This window comes from Ictidomys tridecemlineatus, unplaced genomic scaffold, assembly GCF_052094955.1.
Source record: "Ictidomys tridecemlineatus isolate mIctTri1 unplaced genomic scaffold, mIctTri1.hap1 Scaffold_54, whole genome shotgun sequence".
Classification (NCBI taxonomy): Eukaryota; Metazoa; Chordata; class Mammalia; order Rodentia; family Sciuridae; genus Ictidomys; species Ictidomys tridecemlineatus.
This window is the reverse complement of record NW_027523576.1, coordinates 1,666,293-1,686,604: the sequence shown is the minus strand read 5'-3', so window position 1 is coordinate 1,686,604 and position 20,312 is coordinate 1,666,293. Positions and strand designations below refer to the sequence as shown.

Below are 20,312 nucleotides of genomic sequence, written 5' to 3'. Positions count from 1 at the left end.
TTGATTATTCAGAGAGAATACATGATGGCTTATGGTATGACATTTATCATTGAAAACAGATTATTGGCTCTCCAGGAGTGAAAATAAATATCAGATCAGATCTAAACTGCCATAGCTGCACATTTGCAGTACACTTGTTTTCCTCTGTTTTCTCCTAGGCATCATTTTTTTAGATCCTTAACCAAAACATTATGGCTTTCCCTCCTGTGAAACTGATGCTGAGCTGAATTTATCCCCTTGTTTCCTCCAAGTTATTTGTTCAAATCATGAAAAGTGATTGGCTAGCATATGTCACTACTTGAGCTGTTGTTGTGGTAAAATCCCTGTGTGTTTGTAGGTAAAACTACAGAAAAAGGTTTATCAAATGTCAATTTGGGGTGACTGAATTTCAAAGCAATCAGAATCCAGAAATTAACCACAATTTTAAAATATGTACACATAATAGAATTTATTATAATTAGTCATGAAGTCTGTTGGATGAAGACACGCTGCAACTATATTTGCATATTTTTATTCTGTGTTTTGCCTTAGAGAGTGCTAAATATTTTATATGAATAAAAGTGTTGGTAGATGACTTCTGAACTTTGAACCTGTGTTCCTGATTATCTCTACTTGTCAGGTTGATTAGAGAGCTCTGCTCCCAGGGCTTCAAGAAGCCCTCATCTCTTTTTAAAAACCATGTTCTACCTCTTCTTCCTTTTCAAGGGGCTTTAACCAATTAAGAGCCAGAGAAAGCCCCACCTTCAAATGTTCTTGCATTGACAGTTCACAAATGAGAAATTCAAATGGCTTTTAGGCTGAATCTCCCTAATAAAAGAAAAAAATTAAAATAAACTGATGACTTTCACCCATCAAAGTAAGGGGTGGGGAGTGATAAGATGCTTCAGTCATAGAGCAAACAGTTGTCCTTCCACATTGTTGGTGGGAATGTCAGTTGGCACAATTCTCATGAAGGACAATTTAGCAATGTATATCAGAAGTACAAATCCATGTAAACTTTGGCCCAGCAACTCCCCTTTTGAGAACTCTTCTGTGGGTACATTTGTACACAGGTGAATGGCATGTATAAAGTGTTATTCATTGCAGCATTGCTTGTGATATCAATAACAGAAAACAAAACTGATGCCTTCAGTTGTAAATAGTACCACTATATCCTTAAAACAGAATGCTACATGGATGTTTAGAAAAGAAAGGATAAAGAAGATCCGTGCATATTGTCATGAGAAGTAAAAAAATAAAAACAAAAAATAGGTGCAGAAGAGGGTATAAAATATTAATCATAGTGTTTGCTTTAAAGTAATTCTAAAAAGATATTAGGAACTTAAGTCATTGTATAGCAGCAGAGAAGAATAGTCCAAATATATATTTGCTTGGTTTACATCAATTGGATTTCATGGAATAATTTGGATTTTCAGATAAAGAAAATAAATTACACAGGCCAGCTGATAAGATTATGCTGGTAACCTAATTGTCTGAATTTTTCTACCTGGTTTTTGGGTGGACAGACTTTTTAGTAGATGTACTAAGGGGCCAACCAGTTTCACACCAGATGTGGAACTTGACTCAGAGATAAATATCACAGCTTAAAAGAGGCATGAGCAGCTTCCATACCCTTTCAGGAGTAGTGCTGACTTAACCATTTTGCACTTAGCCATATTCCCTGATCCCATATAATTTTATGGGTTATGAGAATGTTTTAACTCTAATTTCTTTTATAATCAGAATAAAAATAAACATAATAATAAATCCAGCCTGAATTGCATCCATCTTTATACCAATAGTTATAAAATATAATTTAAAATATCTTCTTATGGAGGAAAGAGCGCATAAAAACATGACAGAAATTCCTAATTGCCAACAAAGTTATAATGTTAAGATGTGATCTGAAGAGGAGGGAGCAGGCCTAGACCTCACCAGCCCAATGTCAGGGCCTCTTTCTCTATGGACTATTCCCCTGCCACAATACCACACATACCTTGGATCCTTTATGCATACATGTTCTTTTAAAATTAGGAAAACAAATTTGGACCAACAGAAGAACCAGTGCCTAGTTTTGTCCTGAATTCTCTGGACTTCTTTCTGGACCTAGGGATGTGCTACCTAGACTTAAAGCACTTGATCTCTGGCCCAGGGTCCTGAGGCAACACCACAAGAGCAATTGCAGGCAGCAGCTACTTTTGGCTCTGTGCCAGGAGATTCAAAGCCCTTAGTCCTGCAGTGTGGTAGTCTTGCTAAACTGCTGCAGATCCCTGCCCCCTTACTGAGCTGCAGGAGATGCACTTATGCCTCTGGATCAGTGGACCCTTACTCCCGCTCCCACCCATGTTTGTGGCTGCCTGGTGATCAGATTCGCCTTGCCTCTCATCTTACAGAATGCCAATTTGGGAGTTCAAAAGGAATTTCTGATTCCTAAATCAGATAGGCCCCCCACAGCCCATATTTAAAAGCTGCTTTCCTTTCCCACCTCTGTACTAGGTAACCCTGAGTATCAGCCAGGTCTGGAAGTAGAGAATCTGTTTATGGATTTAAAGAATTTACCTCACCAGAATCCCTTACTCACTCTGCCTCAAGAGTGCAGGGCTAGGTGTTTGTGACATAATTTGGGGTGCACTGCCACCTGGGTCCTGAGAAGGGGACTCAGAGGTAGAAATTCTCTAGAAACCTAGTCCAAAAGGTCTCAAAGGTTGTGAAGAGTTTGTGTTAAAGACCTGAAGTTACATAGGCACCTGCCCTCTGAATCCAGCCCATTCTCAGGGATTTCAGCCTTTCCCAGGCCAATGACATTACCCAGTCCCTCTTGGCTATTAACAAGGTCCCCCCGCCATAGGCAGTTTTACCAAGATTGTAGTTTCCTCTGAAATCCAGAAACAATTTAGGAATCAAAGTATCTTTCAACCTGAAGTTGTTAGTCCATGTTCATCATCAGGTTTGAATATCTCTGTTGTGTTCCTAGGTCCACAATTGCTGGCTTATGTGCACGCATCATTCTTAGTTGGTTTCTGAAAGGGAAAAAAACTGTAAAAATGGCCCTCTCTGGGAACAGAAGGCAACCCACCTGACTCCCTCTTCAGAATAAACAGATTCAGACTTTCCTTTGTAGCTATTGCAACTTCTAATAAATGTTTTAAAGCACTCATTTTTTCAGTAACCAATTAAAAGTTATGTTTTAGAATGTGGTTTGAAAATCTGGATGGATAATATTATTCAGAATATTTAGAGAAACTGTGCAGAATCCTTTCTTATATTCACCCCTCTTATCTTTCAAGTTGCTTTATTTTCTCTGTGTGTGTGGGGGGTGTGTGTGTGTATGTTTGTGTGTGTGTGGTTTCTTTCTTTCTTTGGCAGAAAATATACTTTTCAAAACTTCCTGATCAAAGAAGTAATATTTCCTGTAATTTTAAGGCATTAAGGCATTAATGGCCACTTCCCCTTTATTTTGTTTCCTCTTTTCCTTTCTTTTCTGGTAGGCTTATCCCTTCTTTCTGCTTCAACATCACAACTTCACAGAGTTGTCAACATCCTAATTATGGTAATAAAATGGGTCAAGGACAAGATTAACATTAACTTGTTTAGTCCCATCCCCAGTACCACAAAAACAAACCAAACCAAAGCAAACCAAAAAACCCACCTTGTATACATGGAAGAAACATGTGAGTATTTATTTCTTAAGACCTTAACGTTTTCTGGATAAAATTTCCTTTTTCCGTGGTAAAGAGTGAACATTTGGATATATCATATGGAGATGTTTAAGTGGACACCTTTGAATTTTTCATCTTGATTATAAATATATCCCTCATTCTGACCTTGCTCATTGAGTAAAATCCATGTCTGTGTTTTTTGTGCATCTGTGCACATGTGATATGAGAAGATGACACTGTGTGTCTTTCTGGCAGTTTTAAAAAGAAAAGCATTGGAAATCACTCTTATTTTGATTAAAATGTTCAGAGAGCTGGGAACTGAGAGTAATTACAGGAAGACAGGACGGAGGTCTATACTGGAGCAGGATCGGAACGGCAATGGGCCCAGGTCTGTGCCGCAGTGCTACAATCCAGTTTGGCAGTTTGTTTTGGGAATTCCTCTTGGCATTGACCTTTTCTTTTATAATACAAGGTACAGCATCTCTAGTCAGAGTTGGCCTGATGTCGAAAAGGTCAGGCGGCTCTTGGGGGCCCCCCTCTTTTTCTTTCTGAACACATGCAGTGCAGGAGACTTCACAGGCACAGGCATGATTCCCAATCCGCCACAGCGAGCTCACAGCTCACCCCACCAGAGCCCTGGGCTTATGCATGTCCAGGTGTCTGGGCCACAGCTGCTAGCAGGTTCCACGAAGGCAGCATTCTAGGGAGCCCCAAATGTGGAAGGGGCTCAGGAAACAACGTGCTGCCTTTCGTCTGTTTGCCCTTCTTAGTTGGGGGAGATGTCTGTATAGATCAGGATCACTTTCCTCACTTAATTGAGTCTCCTCCAGGGGCAGTGTAGACCACCTCTGGACCACAGGGCTAAGTTTTAATACAAAGGAGGCGATGGCCTAGATTCTGTAGGATCCCTGTTTGGTGTGGGTGGCTCGCTGTGCCCATCTCTTTGCTTTCCTCTTATATTGGAAAAGAGGTTGGTAGGATTAGCCTCTTAGTCTCAAGAAACTTATTTAAAATTTCCCATGCTGGAGGCAAAGGCAAACTCACAGAAAACGTGGGAGGCACCTGAAGTTCTGATTCAGGGTTCACGTCCCAGGCTGGCAAGGCGCAGATGCGTGCGGGGCTGGTGGGCGGGATTGCCAAGAGGGTGCCAAGTCGGGTCCTTGGGTCGGGTGGGGAAGTGAAAGAGTCCTTGCTCCAAACTGAGTTCAGAGATTAGAAAAGCAGGTGTTATGTCGCTGTGCTGATTCACTCTCTGGGTAAACACGGCTCACACAGTTGTATTCCAAGGATTTAGTGAGGGGCTGTTACCTCAGGGCCCTATGTTCACTTTGTTTATTAAATGACCTTTACTGGGTTCATCAACAAAAGAGATACCTTGGGGCCTTGGAGTAACCCGCTAGGCAGCCCACAACATCCGCCTTTGGTGTAAAAACTTCAAAACTGATTTTTCCCCTTTTGCTTCTGAGGAAAAAATACTACATTTCTTCCGTTTAAAACGCACCCTGCATGAAAAGGGGGGAAATGCAGGCTCTCCACACGCTCCTGCCCACCAGAGTCCCTACAGAGTACAGGTTTCAGACTCCGGAAAAGCACTTCCACACCTGCACGCTATTTGCAAAAGAGATAGGGTTTAGAGCAGCCGCAGACTTCACTGGAATCCTGTCTAGAACAATAGAAAACTGCTTCTTAACCCTAAAGTGGCTTTGCTTAGCCCGGTGGCTCCACCTTATCCTGATATCTGTCCACACTGGCAGAAAGAGGAGAGCTAGGAAAGGTTCTTTCACGCCCTCTGAATCTCTCCCACTGGTTCCAATTGCTACTGCTACTGGAGTAGCTGACTTGACCTTATCTGATATTTCTGGAATTTTGTGTAAAAGCGACCAGACCACATAACATCTCAATCTTCCTAACCATCTCTTGCTACTGTACACCATTTGGTGATGCGTACTGCCCAGAGTAGGTCTCCAAGTGGCTACACCCACTGGGGAAATGACTCCTCCTTCTAGATTACAGCCCACTAGCTGGTTCCAGTTTTGAAACACCCACAAAATCTGTTTGGTTCTTTCCCTCTTTTCTGACTATCCCAACCTTTGACCCCTTTTTGCCAGGTGTTGCCCAGATGTGAAAATAACACCAGAAAGCTGACATCAACTTAGAGCTTATGCCATTGAGCAGCAAGGAGATAGCAGATGTCTGTATTTTTAAACAAACACTCTTAAAGGTGTTCTGAACATCAGTAGAATGGCACACACCACTCTCTAGAGTATTTTTTTTTCCAGCAGCAATCAGCACCATAAACGGGAGGATAAAGATTGTCCAAGGAATGGGGTTCACAGCACTGAATACAAGAAAAGGTTGGTTCCTCTGTTGCCCTGACAACATATGAGACTAGAAACCTCAGGATTGCCCAAATTGCCGTGTATCAGCAACTTTCCTATTGTACACTTTTTCAAAGAAGATATTTTCTGTTCTCTGTGCTGTCCTTTTACTACCAGCACTGCATTCCCTGGTGCAGACTTCAGCCTCTTCATTTAAAGTATGTCTTATGTTTTTGCCAAGTATGATATCTAATTGAAAATTGATTTTTGGTTTTGGATGAATCTGTGGAGCTCACGTTGTAAGAAGAAGGGGGGAACGAGACACAATGAAAGAGAAGTCCAAAAATGCTGCCCAGACTAGGAGGGAGAAGGAAAACAGTGAGTTTTATGAACTTGCTGAATTACTGCCTTTGCCCTCAGCTATCACCTCTCAGCTGGACAAAGCTTCCATAATCAGACTCACTCATGACCAGCTATCTCAAAATGAGAGGGGTGTTCGCACAAGGTAAGTGACTTTACTGGAAGGAATTTCAAAGCAAAGGGGGTAGGAACTTGCCAGACAATGAGCCTACCCAAGTGAGGAACATGCACCCATATTTACTACATTTGTATTCTATACAAAGGGAATTTTAGCCTACCTACTTGATTCAGTCCTCCATAAACTCAAGGTTGCTTTTCCTTTTCCTAGCTCCCTCTACTGCCCTGTTAATACTTTCTGTTCAGTCCCTCTGATGTGTCTGGTTGGGAAGCAGCCCAACAGTGCTTTTGTCAACACATTAGATACTGGGCTCAATTGAAAGTACTACTAATCCAAACATGACTTTCTTTTTTATTCCACTTGTTTGAATTGTATCCAGTAGAAAGCAGGAACACTGCTAGATTCTGCATATTTGTTAGATATGGATAGATCTACTTACATCTAACTAAATCAGATAATAATTCCTCTATATGTCTATGGTTCTGCAAGTGAGGAGGTATATTCATACAAATACATCCTGAATTGACCCAGTCTCTTGGCTTCCTATAGGAAATTTATTCTGCATTTTCAAGATATTCTCAAATTAGGAAACCAATTCTGGGACTTGCTATCTGTTGTCTTTTCTCAGATGACAGAAAGAAAGGGCAATCCAAATTAGAGGATATCTAAACCATCATTTGTCAGCAACAACACTTGGGAGCGTTCTTTTAAAAAGCTCCTAGTGGGGAATTGTAGACATTTTAAGTTCAATTTTGCAGACTGTATCCTTTCTGTAAAGAATATTCACGTTGGGCTTTTATTTCTTGAAACAAAACCCAACTAAAGAGTCGGCTGATATTTAAGATAATGGGTTGTTGTGAGATATCTGTCAATCACTTCTAATTCTATTTGGACCTGAAATATAGCCTCTTTTCTCCTAGTGTCCATTTGCTGCTTGCCATAGGAAGAAACTCCCCCAACAGAGATTTCCACAGTGAGCAAATGAGCCACAAATCCGACGCCTTTCAAAAAAGACGCTCTTCTTTGGGAGTAAAGACAGGCATTGTATTTATTTCCTCTGGTGATGAATTCGGTGTCCTTCTGGTTTCAGAGAAATGGGAGAGAAAATAGCGTTTGGGCAGACTGCTCAGTCCGGGAAGCAACGGTATTGCCTGCCGGCAGCCCCAGCCTCCAAGCCCGCCCTCTGCAGCCTGGGGGTTGCAGCACACAACCTCTAAGTGCTCTCAGCACCATTACGCTGGTGCGTCAAGCTGAGTGCTCAGACACCCAACCAGGGGAGCAGGGATAGCACTGGGCGTGCACAACACCCAGCAGGCCCCAGAGGCCCGGAAAGACCATGGCAGCTTGGCAACTGGACCCCTGCACCCTGGTCTCATTAGGTTTGTGGTGACCCCGCGGGTGGTAGGACTGGGAGCTCAGACGGGGGCACTTGGGGGCAGTGGGGGCGTCCTGTCATCACTCAGCTCCATTAGCCAATGAACACTGCCCCGCAGGCGCATCCGGCCAATAGGAGGTGGGAAGACTGGTGAGTGGCATTGAGAAAGGGTGGGAGAAAGGGAGCCCGGGAGTGAAGTGGAAGCTAAGCGCCTTGAGCTGTAAAGAAGTTACTGAGGGGCGCTTTGGGCTTCCAATTAGGAATAATACTGGCAACAACCGAGGAGGAGGATTCTTAAACCACCTCTTTCGTCCCAAAGCCGGCATCCTCCTGCTTCCGTCACGTACCCCTCCCCCAATTAATGATCAAGGGACAGGAGCCAGGGAATGCTCTGCACCTCTCTGCTAGCGGGGAAGCGGAGAGGCCGGCATAGTTGTTCAGTTGGACCATAGGCATGAGTACAATTAAGAGGTGGGCCTCTTCGCACCCTTTGCAGCCCTCCAGGACTGAAGGTAGGTAAAGCAGAAGACACCCTAGGCCCGCCCAGCGTCGTTCCAGCTCTGAGGCTGGGGGTGCTAGGATGGGAAGCTTCTGTCCCCCGGCGCCTGCGAAGCGGCTGCCGGTGAGTGTGCCACCTGTTAACCTGGCGCTGAGTACCCCGAGGGTTACCTCCCCTGCTGGGTCTCTTCCCTTCTGGAGCCCCGAGGGGCTTGATGAGTCAGTGCCACTTGTTGAGAAGCCCTCAGACTTGAGACCCATGTTACAGAGGTGACCCAGCTCCAGATCTGCCAAGGTCGGGCCTCAAAGGCGTTGTCCGCAGAGCTGTGGAGGATTCTGATTGGCTGAAACTTGCTTTCCTGGGACGTGTGCCTGGCCTGGGCGCCAGTGCAGAGACCCAAGGCTGAAGATCTTCTAAGGGTCTTCAAAAATATGTATTTTGTTTTTTTGGGCAGGTTCCCAGTAGGCTGGAGAACGTGGCTGACATGGGTGAGGGAAGGCGAGCGTTATTTGCAGGGTGCTCAGTCCCGCTGCTCCTTTCTTTGTATCTTAAAAAACAAACAAAAATGACTGATCCTTGCTAGGAAAGCCGAGGGCGCCGAGGCCCCTTCACAGCAGTTTCTCGGAATAGGGGCAAGGGTGTGATGGCGGAGCCACAGATCTCTTAGGCTCTGATGCTGTTGTCTTCGCAGTGGTCGGAAAGAGTTACCTGGGATTCATGTTTTACATAAAGGGACTCAGAGTCATCTCGGATGCAATAGGACTGAAGAGCAAACGTCGGGGATTATTATGGTAAATATTCCATTACACAAAGATTCTTGTAAGACACTCTCAAATAATTATAAATCTGGTGACATAGCTGTAGGCATAATGAGATTGTAAAATTTGTTTTTTTTTGTTCATATCAAATTCAACTATATTACTGTACAATGCAAAAAGCTATAAATTAAATGAACAAATAAAATTCCCCATACTTATTTTTAAAGGAGAAAAATAATTAAAATATAGATCATTTCATTTCCAATCTTCCTTGCTAAGTGTGATTTTTCACTCAAGAGTCTATTAGCTTTTATTTGGTGGCCTGTTTCAGCTTTTAAACTTATTTTACCTGAGTAGAGAATAATAAACTAATAAAGGGAGGATGATAGAGAAAAGAGGATGGGATATGGATATTCCAAATAATTAAGAATAAAACATTAGATTTCTATGTTGAATTTGAGATTTAATAGTAAAAAAAAAGTAAAGTAAAAAAGAAATTCTGATAACATTATTGTGACATCATTAAAAGCACATATCTTCTGACTGATAATAGTCTTTTCTAAATAGTCTAGAAAAGGAAAGATTGAGGCATGTAGAAATATATAAATCTTACGTGCTATCAAAGCTGGAAAGACAGGATAAAAAAGAGATGTCTTGACCTTGTTTGTGTGCTAAATAGGACAAATTCAACTAAAAAGAAATACATATTAATTATCCATCTATAATGCAATTTTACTGGGCATAGTGGCATGTGGAATGAACTTTGAAGGAATCAAATATGTTTTCAAGTCTATAGCTGTTCCGTCTTGGTAATATCTACCATTTCATTGTCAAAACCTCTTTAGAAAATAAAAATAATCACAATTGAAATGAGTGAGTGTTCAGGAAAGAGAGTATGAATAAGCAAACCTCCACAGACCCTTTCTATAATATTCATCTCTAGATTGAAATCCCTAATTGTATTATATTTTTTGAAGCAGAAAACTTAAGAAAAGAAAGCGGCGCCCATTTCCCACGTGCATCGGTGATTCAAGACTGTTTTTCTTTCTGCTCAAGGAAATGATTGACCATTAAGTTTCCATGTTTATTTTCTTACAGAAGTTTTTCTCATTTAAAAGCCTTTAAGCACAGTTTATGCTCTACACTGATTTTCTCCGTTTGATTCTAGTTTTGATGTTGATTTAAAATGTGGAGTGAAGAACTAAATTTTGTGCAGATTATTTGCAAGGCAGATTTATTTGCTAGAAATTGTAGGTCTAGCCACTGGGGTGGGAGGAACACTTTTTTTTCTTAAGGAGACAGATAACTACCAAAAAATAATAACCTGAAAAAATATTAAAAAAAACAGGTATAAAAAGCTATGGTGATGATTTCAAATAAGGTATGATCATGTACTTGAAGCTAAAACAATACTAAGCTTACAGAGTAAAAAACCTGATTTATACAAGAGTTGTTTTTCAGTTCTAGGGAATCCCAGTAGCTTGAAACTTTTCCTGACAAATGGTGACACAGAATACAAAGCCACGGATTGATGCTGCATTTCTCTATAGATCCAGGAATTTTTGTTTTTTAAAAAAGTTTCAGACTCTTATAATATTAATGATTTTAGTGGGTTATTCATTGCCAGTCTTTGATCCACAAAAATTTAAATTTTATGCTAGGAAGAGGAATCCCAATTATTTAGGAATGGTCCTGCTGTTCTGAGGATGCTAAAAGAATGTCCACAATGAAACAAATTTTCCTCCTCAGGTCTCCCCACACAGTGGGCGACTACTGTGCCTTTGTGGCTCAGCCTAGGCTAGGGACAGCTACCATATCACAGTCTCAAGTTCATTTCACCTGTATCAAGGTCTGAAGGTCCAAGGCCAATTAAGTTGGCACAGTGAGTCCCATTCTCTCTGCAGTGGCCCAGTCACCCCATTCCCACATTTGCAGTAACATTAGTGGCTTCTCAGGCACAGCCACAGAGCGTCTCTGGCCCCTGAGCGGCAGGCAAAGGAAGGCAGGGCACACGCATTGCAGAAAGAGGAGAGTCATACATTGTGGGGCCCCGGGGAGCTGGTGCAGGACAAGGCCTGGCAGGGCAGGGTCATTGATGCCCTAGGGAGCACTGTCACACAGGCCGGGTGGCTTAGAAGTGCCCCTGCACTAGAGGAGGGAGAGGGTGCATGTCCATTCCCCAGTCGACCTTTTGCCCAAGGACTGATCCAGGAGTCTGTCTCAATGGGAAGTGTCCATCTCCATCTCTCTTCCCCAGAGAGTCCAGCTGCAGAGGCGCAGGAAACCCCAACACCAAGGTGGCGTGGTATCAAGGTGGTGGAGGAATTCTAGCATTTGTGTTCAGTGATGATGCCCAGGCTCTGCAGGATACATAGGCTTTGGGATTTCCTTCCTGGCCCAGCCTTCTCCCCCTCACCCTTGGTCGCAGTTGACCCCAGGTAGCTTGGACAAATGACTTCGGACTAAACATTAGGAATTGTGCCTTCCAGGGTCTTCCCAGCCCCAGTCTCTAGGTGGTCGTCCAAAGGAGGGACAGCTTCTCTAGTTTATGCATTTATCCCCTTCTTGCCTGAAAGGCATACCTTGATCCATCGAGTAGATAGTGGTCCCAGGAACAACTACAGGGAGCATGCATTTCTGAGGCAGTAGAGGGTATACAGAATACAAGAAAGAACACGCTCTTTCCTTCCACCTCTTCCTGTCAGAGTGAACGCAGCAATGATGCAGGGTCTGTAATCTGTATTTTGTCAAGGGTATGAAATTCATTTGGAAGGAAAACTTCAATCCATTTATTTTTGCTGCTTGCAATAACACAGCTGGATGATGCTTTGGGCACAGCTAGACTGAGGCAGATTATTCATTCGGCAAGAATGGGCCTAAATGGTGCCTGTGGGATTAGGTCAATTTTAGTGGACCTACTTAGCCTCATTTGGTTACTAATTGGTTTCTTGTTTTATAAATCAAAATCTCATTTTCAGAAAATTACAAAACCCATGCAGTCAGTCCATCGAGGTAATCCTTGGGTCAGGGGGTATTTAAATGGAAATGGCACCTTGAACCAAGGGTAAAGCAACCTTGAAACTTACAGGGGTTTTCACGTGAAATGTGAGCTAGCCCTTTAGATCCATAATAGATACATCCCTTCTAATGCTACTTATGTAAATATGATAAACCAGACTTGAAGGAAAGAGGGGGGCCTGGGAGAAGCAAAATTTGTCTTCTAAGGTTAATGTGGCATATCTTGGAAATCTTCCAAAATAGATAATGTTTTTTTTTTTTTTTGTCTTCAGCCACTTTAGCTGGGGAAAATCTTTTTGTCTAAAAAAACGATTTAGTGATCGCCTCCCTCACAGAGCTCCTTTTCTCCTTTGCAAAACCCTGTTCCCTTGGCCTCACCGAATTAAAAGAGAATCTTTAGATCTTGTTCCCACTGTAATCCCACCGCCAAGGGAGCTGGTTTCCTCCTCATTTTAAACATACAATCAAAAGGATTTGCAAATTTTCTGCAGTAGGTCAAGTGCAGAAAGGAAATCTCAGCTTCCCCCCTCGCAACTGAAATTGGGTGCCAGAGCACGACACTGAACGCAAGAGGGAGGGGGTCCATGGAGAGGGGTCTCTGGCCCACTTGGAGACTTTTGGAAAGGAGGACCCTTGATGCAGGCTTGGGGGAGTGTCCTCTGCACCCCAAAGGGCGAGTTCATCCTGGTATTATGTCAGGGAAGACGGACAGGTGAGGGTAGCCTGTTCCTTATAAAACCTTAAGCCAGACTCAACCGAGTGACGGAGATTTCCAAGGGAAACCAAAAGAGAAGGCAATGCTTTGTGAAAGCAAAAAGGTTCCTTAAAAAGGTGGTGGGGGTGGGTGGAGAGTGGATAAGTGAGGGGGAGGGAGGTCTCTGTTAACCTGTCCCTGATGGGCTGTTTATTGACCTTTAAAAGGTCTTATTTTCCCTCATAGGACATAATAATAAGGCTGTTACCCAATACCAGAAACAGTGGAGGGTGGCTGCAAGTCCTAGACCAGTGTCCCACCCCCACCCCTAACAGCCCAGCCCGGGAGATCTTCAGATCATTTGGTAGGGTAGGCGCTCCTGGAGACCAACAGAATTTCACATTGAAGACGTTTGTTGGCCATGCACAGGTTTCCAACACTTCTGGGGGCTTCAGTCGGTCTCCCCACACAAGGAAGACTTAGTGAAAAACCTGTCCAAGGAAGGGACATAATCTTTGTCCTTGGAAAAACCCACAGAGCTCTCCTAGGCACATTCGCACCCTGCTAAGTTGTTTATCTACAAATAACCGGAGAGATCTGCTGTGCCAGGTGTCCCTGACTCAGTCAGGCTAGGTGGGGATCCATAGCAACCCTAGCAGCCACCAATCAGCATGAAACAGGGAAATACCTGGGATGCCAGATGACCCTCCCAGTAGTTTATGGTGGTTGATAATATGTTGGCAAACCATGTAGTTCGGCACTCTCTGCAGGGTCCTTTTCCTTTACCCTGTTAGCCTCCACAGTCAGCTCTTTCTGACTCTTCTTCTGGGTAGCAATGTCTGAACAGAGACTTAAAAGAAAAGAAAATGTGGTGCCAGATATCAAGGAGAATAGATTGGTTTAATCATGAGGAGCAAAGTGGAAGGAGACAACACGAAGGGGTGTTTACAGGTGACTGTGACAAGGACCTCCTGGAATGGTCCAGAGAAGGAAAGAAACCAGGGCAGTGGAGTCACTCTGGGGAGGGAAGTTGGGGTGGGCTAAAAAGACAGGAGGGGTCAGTCTGCACGGGGGATTGTCAGGAGTCCCTTTGCAGGCAGGGACCTCAGTGTTTACCAAGCAGTGGGGAAATCTTTAGATTTAGTTATATGTTCAAACGCCCAGAAAGACCCTATTTGAGCTTAAGGGGCATTCAGTGTTACTCTTTGCCAGGATTTTGATTGCTTGCTTAGGAAGCAGCTCCTGGCCAACACCTTGAAAAAAAACCTAACTCCTTGATTTATTGTGAAAGATTCTTCCCAGCGCCACATTTAGAGTGTTTTTGTCATCGTACATTTTAAGAATGTTCCCCTAATGAAGAAGGTCATCTAAAAAATAAAAAGATGTCATGTTAAACCTTGTACAATGATGTAAGAATGGAAGGACTTCACTCTCTAGATGATATCATTCCACAAGCCCCGTTAGAGATATTATCTATAACAAATTCAACATAGCTCTGTCCAAGTTTCTTCTGCCTTTTTATTTCTTTATGTACACAGGTAATAGAGTAGACTATTAATTTTTAAAAAATCAACCATGAGAGTCTTGAAGGTTTGCTGTTTTAGGCATCACCATAAAAACTGGCAAAGCCTCAAAAGATCTTAACCTGGTAACAGAGGAGATGAATGGACTGTCCTTGTTAATAGGAGACGGTACCTGACAAGTAGAGAATGGAATTACTTTCTATGTCAAGAATGCAATGAAAATATTGCTAAGAAATTGTTAGCACCTCAGGGTAAGTGACTTCAGGAAAGTCCCCCTGCCCCTTTTTGGAGGTGGAGGGGACAGGACTAGGGTGTGAAATGCTGGGGCTCACAAGGAAAAGGAAGATGAAGGATTAGGAAGGGATGCTGGTAAGCGTCAGACTGAAAGTCAACCGCAAGCTCAAGGATTTTTTCGAAGGCGATTAAAGTCAGATCCAGGAGAGGAGAATGTCTAGAAAGTCACGCAGCCAATCACAGAGGACGCCAGGGACCAGATGAACCTGGCCAGTTTTTTGGGGCCACGTTGCGGGCAGAGGTTCACTATGTGGGGGGACATCCTCTGACTCTTGGTAAGGACGATGATGAAAACTTTGGGCAATAAATGAGTGTCTCTCCTTTCCTTAAACAACCTAGTGAACCTACGCAAAAGTGATCGCTGTTGTGTAATGTTGGGGGCTTCTCTAGTGCAGAGGCCCCTTGAGGTCCAGCCAGGAAAGCACTCCAGGAGAGCCTTCCTAGCTGAGACACCTGGTTCCCTCAGAGCCAGAGGTTGGCCTCTGTTCGGAACCCAGGGAGGGGACAAAATTTATTCTCTGGAATAACCTTTTCCCACTGTGCAGGTTGGGTGGAGGGGACGGGAAATATTATCAGGGGCTTCTTGCATTAATGGGTAACAAATCACAAAAAATGCAAACTGGTCCCCAACTGACACTCGGGCTGGGATTCTGATACTAAAGTTTGTTTCTATTTCTTCCCAGGGCTTGGTGAGGCAGGGGGCAACTCAAGTCGGACCAGCCCCCTGGACCACGTTGGCCACGAACTGGGCTCCCATATCCTCCAGGTAGGACACACGTCTCCCAGTGGCTCACATCCTTCCAGGTCCTGGTTTCCTGGATGGGCCTCTGCTTTCTTAAAAACTAACTAACTAAAAAGTAAAATGTAAAGATCCATTCTGGACATGGCTCTCTCAGCCTAACAGCATCTCCAAATTAGAACTAAAGCTTTTACCTAGGCGAGGATGGGCGAAGGGTGACTCTCCAGGCTGAGAGGGAGGCAAGTGGCAACCAAGGCTTGGGGTGTGGAAAACAGCCCAGCAAGGCTCCATCAGGGTGCTGAGACCAAGGCAGGGGGCATCTTTTGTCATCTCTCCGTCCACTGGCACTGGAAGCCCAGGGCCAAGCTGCCAAGATAGAGCCGCAGAACCATCTGAAATAAAGGATTTCCCAAGGAAATAATAGGAATCTGGTAGAAGTGCCCATCTGTGCTTTAACCTACATTTTGGGGTTCCAGCTGGGTCTGCAACTCATTTCATCTCTTCCTCATAGTTCCCAGACTCCCCCTGGCCCCAGGCCAGGCCAGGCTCTGGATTCCACACATACACACCCCCAGGTAATGAGTTGAACCCATGTGAGGTGCCGATTACATTGTTGTTTGCAGTGCACACGGTTTAAAATTGTCTGTTGCCGGCCTAAGTCACAGAACAAATATTTTAAATAATAAAACTCCCGATGGTATTTTTAGGTTTGACACTTGTCCCCTACCACACACCCTCTTTATTATTATTCAAGTCCACTGGAAGTGGTAGCTTGGAACCTAAGAAGTTTAAGGGAAGCCCTCAATTCTTCCTCCAGGACCCGAATGAACATAATCTCTCCGCAGGGTCCCACAGCCTTCATGTTCTACTAGTACCCATACTCTTTTCCCTCAAGAAACAAGAGATTTTAGTTGCACTGAACAAAGAAAAAAGGGTATGAGCTTTTTTTTTGCTGGCCTGGCTTCCATACTTTTGAATTTATCTAGAAAAGGTGCTGTAATTCCCTTCATTTCAACACCTTTCATCAGATGTCTCTCAGCTGTCCCCCCATTTTACCATAATCCCAGCCAATCTCTTCTGGCAATATAAACAAGAAAATGAAACCCCTAGACAATCCCTCACCCCTCCTAGCTCTTACCCAATATCTCTTCTTTTTTTACCCCAAACTTCTGGTAGGATTGACTTCCATTCCTTATTTCAGTGGCTCACTCCCTTCCCCATTTGCTCCAACATCCCTGCAGTCTGTCAGCTCTTCTACCCATTAGGCTCTACAAAGGCCCCACCACATTTTGACATTAAGAATTAGATGCCCATTTTTTTATCCTCCCTCAACTTGTTCATCCTACAAAATAGGGGGCTCAGGGCTGGGGCTACAGCTCAGAGGCAAAGATTCTCATCTTTCTTCATCTCTTTTGTGATCACTCAGTTTCAGACTTGACCCATCTCTGCTACAGCTATCTGTTCCGACCTCTTCACCCCCATTCCTTCCTTCCTTCTGTAGGTCATTTCCAAGATTAAAATAATATATTTAAGTATGTTATTTTCCTGCTTAGAAAACCTCTGTTGGAATCCTATATATCTATAAGAACAACTTCAGATTCCTCAAATTGACATTCCACATTTCAAAAATTCATTGTGGGTGTACTTTTTCAGCTCCACCTGTAGTACACCAAGCACATCACTTCAGAATACATCAGATTCATCCTCCCGCAAAGTCCCTGCCTTTGCCACATTATCCCTTCTGCCTAGGATGTTCTTCTTCCCTTCTCTAGCCCAACCTCCCTTTCCAAAGTTCTGCTCAAACATCAGCTCCTGTAAGGCATCTTTGACTCCCCTTCTCTCATCTCCTAAATCCCCCTTTCCTGTACACTTTCTAGTGCCATTGACCAGCTTAATTGTCTCTATAGATTTCAGACTCTAGGTTCGTCCATGTTGACCAGTGCAGTAGGGATCGGATCTTTCCCAAACACTGCTATTATTCTTTTCATGATCTAACAACATCCCTACAGAGCCCTTCAAGCCTGACACAGAAAACCTCTGGTTCTTTCAGTAGAACCTAATCTACTTCTGTGATTTATCTCCAGAATTTGTGTTCATGTCTATTACAAACATGTTTTCTTTGTCCCCTTTGGTAAATCCTGAGCCTATGCAACATGAGCATTGTCCACAACTTCCTCTGGATATCTTCTAGTGTGTTAAATGCTTCAGATGCTTACAAAATTGGAATGAATGAAAAAAAAAGGAGGGCCTCTTGTGACTGGTTCTATGTCCTGTTTCCCAACAGTCTCTCTCTTTTCTATCTCTCTGCATTTGTGTCTGAATGTTTCTAACTTTTGCCTTTCCCCACCCCTGCATTTCAACAGATGGCCCAGAAGCCTCTCCCTTCACTCTATTTCTGCCTCCCAGACCCTGGACGGCTTCATCTTTGTGGGGGCCCCAGATGGGAAGATCATGTACATATCAGAGACAGCCTCAGTTCACCTGGGTCTTTCTCAGGTAGTGAATGGTCTACACTTCCATCCTGCAGTGTTTACAGCCAGAGTTGGAAGCAGGAGGGTGGGGCTTCCCCAATCCTTTGATGTCTGCATTTCTGGGCTAGAGACTTCTCAGCTGATGGAGGGATTCATTAAACAGGTCTGGATCTTCTCATTCCTAGACTTCCCTTATCCATTAGTTTCCACCCAAAGCCCAGGCAATTGCTACTTTTTTGAGGCTTTACAATAAGCCAGATACTTATTTTTTTCTGGTAAGATACTCTTTACCAGAGCTCCTGCTACTACTACTACTACTACTACTATAACGACTACTAGTTATTATCTCACAGATAAGGGAGCTGAGGTGTACATAGGATGCAATAGGTAGCAAGGGGAGAAATGAAATCAGAACTCAGGGCCAATTGCTGGCTCCTGTTTTCATGGCCCAACAGACCCCCCCACACACCAAGTTTTCAGCTTCTCCATGGGACATTCTATTACTGCACAGGTGATGATACTCTTGTCTTTACAAATAGAGCTGACCAGAAACAGCATTTTTGAATACATCCACCCTTCTGACCACGACGAGATGACCGCAGTGCCCACCGCCCACCCACCCTACCACCGTCACTTTGTACAGTGTAAGGCAGACACTTGTCTGCGATGCTTAAGCACATGGCGCTCAGTTTGTGGTTTTCCCCAAGTTTGTCGTGGCTGGAGCCACTCAGTCGCATGTCTCATGTCCTGATCTTCCCTCTGCTCCTCTCTCTCTCTCTCTCTCTCTCAGAGCACGAGATCGAGCGCTCCTTCTTCCTGAGGATGAAGAGTGTCTTAGCCAAGCGGAACGCTGGCCTCACCTGCGGGACTACAAGGTAAGTGGCTGAGGTGAAAGATTGACACCCAGCAGTGGTTGGGTGTTTTGGATGGCGCGGGGACCCAAGGCATCTGCAGTGTCTGAGGGTCATTTCCACATCAGGGACAGTCCTGTGTGAGCCATATGTAGTACCTTTGTTTCAAAGAGCAGCGGGTCCAGATGCTCTATTGGTCCCCGAACTGTATGAACTACTGGAAATGAAGCTTAAAGACTGGGTCTGACTGGCCTAGTACTCCACAGTCATGGGCCTCTCAGAGATGGGTCTGAAGAATCCTGAAAACCTCTGAAGTGGTGAGGAACCCTTGGTGGATTCCTAGGAGTTTAAGCCGAGCGCCAGATTTGGACCTCCAAAGAAGTTAAGAATCAAAGCTTCAGCTCAAAGCTGTGGTTCTCAGGTTGAATGCGATTGAACATCCTAAGACCGTTAGGGTTGGTGGAGGTCTAGGCATCTTCATTTTTACAAGCTCCCAAGTGAGTTCAGTTGTACCTGCAGTCACTCTCTTGAGATACTTTAGAGTCCTCTCACTTTGGGCCCCTTCCCAGAAGGGCATGGCCCAGACAATATTTCTGGCTGAGTAGTTTCCACATGTTTCAACCCCCTCCTCATCTTTCTGGGGCTCTTCCTGAGTGGGGCTGAGTCCTTCGCCCTCCCACTCTGCCACAGGTCAGTCACTGCAGTGGCTCCCTGAAGATCGGCAAATACAGCTTGGACATGTCCCCCTTTGACGGCTGTTACCAGAATGTGGGCCTGGTGGCTGTGGGTCACTCGCTGCCTCCTAGCACTGTCACGGAGATCAAGCTGCACAGTAACATGTTCATGTTTCGAGCCAGCCTGGACATGAAGCTCATCTTTCTGGACTCCGGGTGGGTGGGCAGGACCAAAAATGGCTGTTTCTAGTGTAATGCAACCCTTCTTAGTCAGGGACAGATTCCCCTTGATCTGAATGACCCATTCTGCAGATGAGGCAACGAACCAGGTTCTGCAACTGAGGGCGGGCACCCAGGTCTGGAACTGTGTTTGGTCGGGAGTTGAGGGCACCGGGGCACCCAGCCCACCCAAAATCCTCTCCACAGGGTGGCGGAGCTGATGGGGTATGAATCTCAGGACCTGATGGAGAAGACCTTGTGCCACCAGGTGCATGGCTGCGACACTTTCCATCTGCGCTGCGCTTACCACCTGTGTAAGGAACACTGTGCTCTGTACCCAAACAACCTTGGTGGCTCCCCAGGGTGGTGGGGAGTGGGAACCTAAGCACATGCAAACCGACTGACGGAAACCCTCATCCTGGTAATGGCCCTGGTGGTGTGTGAGCCCCAGGGATGGCCAGCTGGCACACTGGGCCTCATCTTGTTTCTCTACCTTACACCCATCCTAGCACTGGTGAAAGGGGCGCTTCTAGTCGAAATATCTTCCATTGTTATGCTTCACCACCTGGAAACATCACTGAAGTTGTGTACAAAAACCGAGACTGACAAGAAAGCCAATCATAAGCTGTAACTCTTAGTGGGGCACCCCTCCTGGTCCTGACAACTTCACAGGTGAGGAGCTAAGCTCTGGGTGCCATCTGTGGGTGCAACCCATTGGGAAGCTGCAGCAGCATCTTTTCAATCTATTCTTATTAGAAACCAT

The 20,312-nt window shown here is 44.5% G+C and overlaps 1 pseudogene; it reads left to right on the top strand.

Annotated features, from left to right (window-relative positions):
- The first annotated feature begins 6,282 nt into the window (after positions 1-6,282).
- LOC144373986 (single-minded homolog 1-like) lies at positions 6,283-19,934 on the top strand (annotated as a pseudogene).
- The last annotated feature ends 378 nt before the right edge of the window (positions 19,935-20,312 follow it).